Source organism: Ailuropoda melanoleuca, chromosome 6, assembly GCF_002007445.2.
Source record: "Ailuropoda melanoleuca isolate Jingjing chromosome 6, ASM200744v2, whole genome shotgun sequence".
Classification (NCBI taxonomy): Eukaryota; Metazoa; Chordata; class Mammalia; order Carnivora; family Ursidae; genus Ailuropoda; species Ailuropoda melanoleuca.
In genome coordinates, this window is record NC_048223.1 from 3239440 (window position 1) to 3247943 (window position 8504).

Below are 8504 nucleotides of genomic sequence, written 5' to 3' on the forward strand. Positions count from 1 at the left end.
TGGATAAGCTTTAAGACATCAGAATAACTCAGAAAGTCAAAAAAATTAAAAAGCATATCAGAGTGAACTCCTCACATTTTCTTGACTTTTTCATCTTAATGAGGATGATAGAAATGTATCGCAAGAGATATCAAATAGCAAATATCTATATTTCCCTTATTGCCCCATTGTGTATTTATGTTAATTTACGTTAGTCTTTTATAAAGACACTATGTCAAAAAGTGTGCCAGATGATTAATACCTGAGATATTAAACAAAAGCAGAAAAAAATATTCCATTGAAATCTTACACTCATTCGTAGCAAACCAAAGACAAGGACTTTGAAACATCTCTTTCCCAACAATTTGCAGCCTTGGTTTTAGAAATGTAGCTGAATGAAATGGAGTTTTGATGTTCACGCTGCATTCCTCAGTGTAACGTGGGCAGAGAGCACCCTCTACTTTCTTCTGATTAAATAACACTCCTAGTCTGGAAGAAAGGAGATGCTGGTTCTATACGGATATTTTGCTGAGAAAATCAGAAGGGATTTGTCTATAAGGTTCATTAACTCTTGGCCTCTATTGGCAATAACCCATATTCAGAAGGCCACCATTGTGACACCCTCAAAGGAACTCCCTGAAGGAGGCAAAGTCTAGAAGGAGAATACCTGCTCTGAAGTTTCCCACCTTCCCTGAACTGAATCTGCACAGCCACCCCAGGAGGGAAGAATGCAGCTTTGAAAAATAACACCTTTGTTATTCCAAGTGTTAGAGATGAAGCTGAGTTTTCAGATGGCCTCAAGGTTTGTGCACCCTTCACCAAACACAGATGGAAACTGGACTCTTTGAACTGCTTTGAAAATCTGTTACTAAGTATTGCTGTGGGTCTGTGAAGCAGCCATTGCTAACTTCTGACTGCCTGCAATCTTTATGGCTATGTGATGACAAGGAATAAAATAGCTTCATCTTAGAAGTAAATGGCTAATGTGCCAAGGAGGGATAACCCATCATCTAAGCAAGATTTAAACTTAACAATGGTCATTCTAAATGGTGGTCTTTTTAAGACTGGCCTAAATATCAGCATTATAAACAAGTCATAGAACCTGGAGATAATATTAATTCATTCACATTATGCTACTGATAATTTTGACTTTTTATGGTCTCAATACTTTTCTCTGAAGACCCTAAAATTTAGATATGAATTTATAGGTGAATATCATCCCTTTATAGATCAATGATTGGCATTACAGTTCCTTATAGCTTTGCAGTTACATTAGAATATACTGACTCTTGAATCAAGAATCAGAAATATTTGCTGTAGTAAGTCAATGTCACACTTTGTGTTACATAGTAATTCCATTAAAAAATTTTAGATTTAACCTTACCACTTTCATCTACCTATATTAGGAACAACGACTCAATGAAAACCACTATAAACAGATAATCTTACTCAAGTTAAATTTGAGTCAACAGAGTTCACAATGTACTTTCTGAGCTTGTTACATATGCAGCATATAACCAGTTAGGTTGTTCTTATTGCTTCTCCTTCCAAGAAAATTGAATATTTGTACAGGAAAAAAGATTGTTCCTACAAACTGGAAGAAAGCTATGAAATTTTGGTTATACTGATTTTTTTTTATTTTTTTTTAAAAGATTTTGTTTATTTATTTGACAGAGATAGAGACAGCCAGAGAGAGAGGGAACACAAGCAGGGGTAGTGGGAGAGGAAGAAGCAGGCTCCCAGCAGAGGAGCCTGACGTGGGGCTCGATCCTACAACGCCGGGATCACGCCCTGAGCCGAAGGCAGACGCTTAACCGCTGTGCCACCCAGGCGCCCCTGGATACTGATCTTAATAGGGAAACCAACGTTTGACCAATGCAACTGACAACATAAAATTCTATGTTCTCAATGTAGTTTATCATGATTTTACAAATACTTAAAATTGCACATGTATATACACTATGTACTTGTGCCTGGGGGGAAAAAAAACACACAAAAAAACTACCTGTTAGGTTAATGTTATATTAAGCAAGTTTTAATGCAAAGGTTCCTATGGAAACACTAATTTAGCTGTGTTGTTTATATGTAACTTTTTTATGGTAGAAGTTTAGCAATATCAACAGAGGTACATTATGATATATATTTAATAGGAACATATACTTCAGCCACAGCAGGCCTCCTCCTTGGAGCATGGCAAGGATAGCTGTGTGACCCTCTACCCCATCTCAGCAGGTATACACCAGCAGGACCGAGCAGACTCAGTAATCTCTTCCCTGGACCTATTGAACTTTTTTTTTTCAAAAAAAATTGATGTATATATAAAGAGAACAGGAATCTGAGTTTCTTTGCAACTTCCACCCCCCCGGGTATACGGAGTGACTGTAAAATTCCAGCATGCACAGTATTTTTTATTCCATCCTTCCTGCCACAAGTATTAATCATGGTGAAAGGAAGAACCTCACATCATGGGAATTTACAATCTCTACATCTTCCTCGACTTTAAAATGCTTGTATAATTCAAAAGTGGCACTAAAATTTAAATGATCTTTCAAGAAGGGGCTAGTGGAACTCTTACCAGTGTCTGATAATAAGTACCTGATGTAAGAAAAAGAAAGAAATCCCGGAACTAAAGAGAAGAAACAGGAGAAAAGAAAGAACGCTTTGTCACCTGGTTTCCCCCTTTTTTTTATTTCACTGACAAAGAAGTCAGGAAGATGTGTAAAACCTCATTCACATTCTTGAGAAAAAAAAAACACTTGAATGGAAAAAAAATTATATGACTGTTCTGCTGATGTTCACACATCATCCTTAAAAATACTCGCAAGAAAAGTAAGAGCAAGAATGATGACACATAGTTGATGGATCTTCAAATAAGTAGATTCACATAATACCTTGAGACATCTATAAATTCAGTCTATGTCCATTATTTTAGAACTGCAAGTATAGTAAGGACTAGAAATAAAACGATTAAGGCAGTTCTTGCCGACACCACCATGTGATCATGCCAATTGTGAATATCGAGGACAGAAGTGGTACTGTAATATGGTCATGCTCTGCTCACCGAGTCATAAGCTCACAATGTGGTATCTGCCCAGTGGAGATGGAACAGGGAACAGATTTCTTTTAAACTCACAGAAAGAAAGGAGACACTTTTTTAAAACTCGCACACTGTCATAAGCAAATGCTGACTACATGTCGCTCAAAGAATATTGGTATGTCAGACATAAAAACTTTATTGAATACTTACTTTTCCCTGTAAAAGGCAAGCTGTCTGCCATGCACTTTATATATTATAGACTACATTATATACATACATAGATTTATATATTTGTATTTATATTTAAATATATGTATTTCACCTTCAAAATAATGAAAGGACTTTAACAGGCCAACATGGTGTGGTCCCCAAGCTTGTTCTCTCCCCTCATCTGCTCCCATTCTCCTTTATGCCTCCTTTGCTCCTCACTGTTCCTACAGATCTTTGCACTTGCTAAACCCTCCACCTGGAACACTTCTTCCACACACCTGTCCTGTGGTTTATTTCCTCATTTCATGCAGATGTTCAACCATCCTCTTACCAGGAAAGACTTACTGACAGGTCTCCCTAAGACGGAACCATCTCTCTGAAAACTCCCAAACACTCTGGACTCACAGTCCCCTTACTCTGCCTAATTTTTCTTCATTTAATTTACCATTCCCTATTTTACATATTTATCAGAGGTCTATTTATAGTCTATCTTCCAAAACTGCAACCTAAGTTTCAGGAAAGCAGGAATTTTACCTGTTTTCTTTTCTGCAACATCCCCACCTCTGACAATTCTGGGTTGTCACTTGTGACCTAATCCACCATTGGCCCCCTTGTGTAGATTTGTCCTTGAGTTTATCCCTCCCATCAAATATACCAAATATACCCCCCACAAAAAATGGGCAACATTTACTGGAAGGAACACAGCCCCACATTTCATCAATATTAAGATATTTTAGAGTAATGTATTCTCTTCTGAAGAAATCTTACTTAAATATATGATGTAAAATATTAAAAAAAATTCTTAGGAAGTAATTTATGGTGGTATAGGAATTTATTGCTGTCCCAAACAAAAATCAAAGTTCTTATAGCCCCTTTATCAGTTAGGAATTATGTTAGGCGCCATGTAACAGCAACATTATGGAATGGGTTTTTAATCCTTTAAGAAATTTTTCCGCAGCAAGAATTGTTAAAGTTGACAGAAAAAATGCAGCCCCTCCACAAAACCTTTATTACTTTATTTCCTTTACTTCTGATCTCCTCCATCTTCGGGGCATGTCTTTCAGCCTCAGGGTCATAGTATTACCTTCTCTACCATCCCCTATCATTGAGGCCATGTTGCAGGCAGGAAGTGTAAGTAGGATGAAGGTCAAACATAGATCCAAGTTAAGTCTGACCCCTCTAAAGGAGCTTTTCCAGAATTTTACACAGCAATTCTTATCCCATTGGGGAGCATTGTGTTTCATCATTGTCCATAGTACAGAGACCCAGAAGCAGCTTTTTAGAGGAATTCATTTGCACCTCTATTTAAATCAGGTTTGCTAGTAAGAAAGAAAGATAGAATGAATAATGAGAAGGCAACTAGTAGATAATATATCACTGTCTATACAAGAGGGTAGTAGATATCAGGTTATCAATCAATGGTATCTGCTATGGTGAAAAAGGAGAATGATTTCTCCATAGATGCTCCCAATCTTCATATGGTCTTATAACAGAGCTGATGTAGTTTTTTACAGAAATTTAACTCATAAAGAATTATACTAATCAATAACAAAAAGACAGATATCGTAATAGAAAAATGACCAAGAGAGAGCCTCTTGGAAGATGGCAGAGTAGGAGGAATCTGAGCTCACCTTATCCCACAGACACATCAAGGCAACAGATACATCTATGTGACTAAATCTGAAAATGACCTGAAAACTAGCAGAATAGATCTTCCACAGCTAGTCCTGGTGAAAAGACTACATTGAGAAAGGTAGGAGGAGTAGAGATGTGTGTTCGGAACTGAACCTCTAGAGTGACTAACCACAAATAGGAGGGACATCATAAAAATGGAGAAGCAAGAAGATCATACCCCTCTCTGGGCATCCCCAGCCCTGGGCACCCACACTGGGAAGACAAGTCCCCATAAAGTATGGCTGTGAAAAACAGTGGGGCTTAACTCCAGGAGCTTTAAAAATTAGCAGGCTTAATTCCATAAGTGCCTGAGGGTGATAGGAAACTAAGACTCCACCCTTAATGAGCCACCATATTAAACAACTTGGCAGGAGACAGCACAAAAGCAGCAATTTGAAAAGTGCCTTGGGTATACAGGAAGAAGATTTATTAACTAATCTTAGAACATTCTCTGGAGGGGCAGGGATATGCAGGAGATTTTTCTGGGAACAAAAGTACTAGAAGGCACCATTTATCTTCCCCTCCCCCATCCTAGATAGCCAGGAGCCTGGGCTAACACTCTCTATCTTCCTTGCTATCACTGGGTGCCACACCTCAACATTCCCTTGTGGACCCATCCCACCCAAACAGCCTGCCTCAGCAGTCATCCCTACAAGGCAGCTCCTGCTCTGCCACACCCAGCACACAGCCTCTGACAGGACCTATGCCACTCCAAAGTGACACCTGCCTTAGGGAGGGGGGAGATACTACCAAACAGCAGTGTGCCAACAATTCCTGGAGCCAGATCTTAGATAATTGTTCAAAGATCAAGCCCTGCCCTTTCGTGTGCCTGCAGCTTTTCGGCAGCCTAACTGCAGAGAGCTAAACTGAGTACTGGTCCTGACCACCAATGAGAATATGGTGTACACAGCTGGGCCTCTCAACAGTGGCAAGAGCAAACCTTGCCAGTGCATCTACAGCAGGCAAAGTAGGTCATTGCAACCACCTGGGTTAAAGGCAATCTTGGTTCAGCTATAAGGGAAGGGTGCATGCAGAACCCCACATGGTTCTGGTGACCAAGGGGGATTATGCCACAGTGAACCACAGGGCCTCTTCTACACAAGGCCACTACTCTAAAGATCAGGAGATATAGCTAGCCTACCTGATACATAGAAACAAACACAGAGAGTTAAAGAAAATGAAGAGACAAAGGAATTGTCAGAAATGAAAGAACAAAACAAAATCACAGTGAAAGAGGTGAATGAAATGGACATAAACAATATGTCTAACAAAAAATTCAAAGTAATAGTAAAAAAACAAAACAAAACCAAAAAAACAAAACAAAACAAAAAACCTCACTGGACTTGAATGAAAAAGCAGATGAATTCAGTGAAAATGTCAACAAAAAAATAAATAAAAAATATATAGGAGAACCTGTCAAAGCTTTAGAATTCAATAACTAAAATAAAGAATGTACTGGAAGGAAACAACAACAGATTACAGGATCCAGAAGAATGGATCAGCAGTCTGGAAGACAGGATTATGAAAGCAATCAAACTGAATAACAAAAAGAAAAAAGAATAACAAAAAGCAAAAATAGGTTAAAGGAATTCTGGGACATCAATTGTAATAACATTCACATTATATGGATGCCAGATGAAGAGAGAAAGAGGAGAACATTAATTTGAAGGAATAATAGCTGACAACTTCCCTAATCTGAAAAAGGAAACAAGCATCCAGGCCCAGGAAGCACAGAAAGATAATAAGATGAAGCCAAAGAGGTCCACATCAGGACACAAAATAATTAAAATGGCAGAAAGTAATGACAAAGAATTTAAAAGCAGCAAGAGAAAACAGTTACATACAAAGGAAACCCCAGAAGGCTATCAGTTGACTTTTCAACAGAAACTTTGCAGGCCAGAGGAGAGTGACAGGACATATACCAAGTGCTGAAAGGAAAAAACCTAAACCATGAACACTCTACCTGGCAAGATTATAATTCAGAATTGAAGGAGAGATAAAGAGTTCCCCAGACAAACAAAAATTAAAGGAATTCATCACCATTAACCCATCCTTACAAAAAAAAAAAAAGGGAATTCTTTAAGTGGAAGGAAAGGCCATCACCAGAGAAAAATTACAAAAGGAAAATTTCATAGGTAAAAGCTAACACACAGTAAAGACAATAATCATTTGCAAAGCCAATATGAAGATTAAAACACAAAAGAAGCAAAATCAATTATATCTACAAAAACTAGACATGAGACACACAAAAAGATATAAAATGACAATCATATACATAAAATGTGGAGAAGGGAATAAAAATCAACTGCTCTTCAAATGTGTAAAACTTAAGTGATCTGCCCACTATTCACATAGTATGTTATATATGAACCCATGATACCCACAAATCAGAAACCTATAATAGATACACAAAAATAAAGAGGAAGAATCTGGGGTGCCTGGGTAGCACAGTCATTAAGCATCTGCCTTCAGCTCAGGGCGTGATCCCGGCCTTCCGGGATCGAGTCCCACATCGGGCTCCTCTGCTGGGAGCCTGCTTCTTCCTCCNACAAAAATAAAGAGGAAGAATCTGGGGTGCCTGGGTAGCGCAGTCATTAAGCATCTGCCTTCAGCTCAGGGCGTGATCCCGGCATTCCGGGATCAAGTCCCACATCGGGCTCCTCTGCTGGGAGCCTGCTTCTTCCTCTCCCACTCCCCTGCTGTGTTCCCTCTCTTGCTGGCTATCTCTCCGTCAAATAAATAAATAAAATCTTTAAAAAAAATAATAAAGAGGAAGAATCTAAACATAATGCTAAAAAAATCCACCAAGCCATTAGGTAAGAGAGTAAAGGAAGAAAAAAGAAAGAAAGATAAACCACCACAACAACTAGAAAACAATTACCAAATAGTAAGTACATTCCTATCAATAATTACTTTAAATATAAATGGACTAAATGTTCTAATCAAAAGACATAGAATGACTGAATGGATAAAAAAATGAGATCCATCTATATGCTGCCTACAAGGAACTTACTTGAGACCTAAAGATACACACAGACTGAAAGTGAAATAACATAAAAAGATAATCCACACAAATAAAAGCGAGGGGAAAAAAAAAAAGCCAGGGTTTTATATCAGACAAAACGACATTAAAACAAACACTGTATCAAGTGACAAAGAAGGGCATTACATAATGATATAGGGATCAATCCAACAAAAGGATACAACATTGTAAATATCTATGTGCCAAACATAAGAGCACCTAAACACATACAGCAAATACTAACAAACATAAAGGCAAAAAGTAACAGTAAATACAATAACAATAGGAGATTTTAACACCCCATTTACATCAAAGGATAGATTATCCAGGCAGATAATCAAAAAAGAAACGTTGACTTTAAGCAAAAAATAAGACCAGATGGATCTAATAGATCTATACAAAACTTTCCATCTGAAAACGGAAGTATTCATTGTTTTCAAGTGCACATAGAACATTCTCCAGGAGAGATCACATTTTAGGTCACAAAACAGGTCTCAATAAATTGAAGAAGACTGAAATCATATCAAGCATCTTTTCTGATCATAACTGTATCAAACTAGAAATCAATTACAAGAAAAAAAA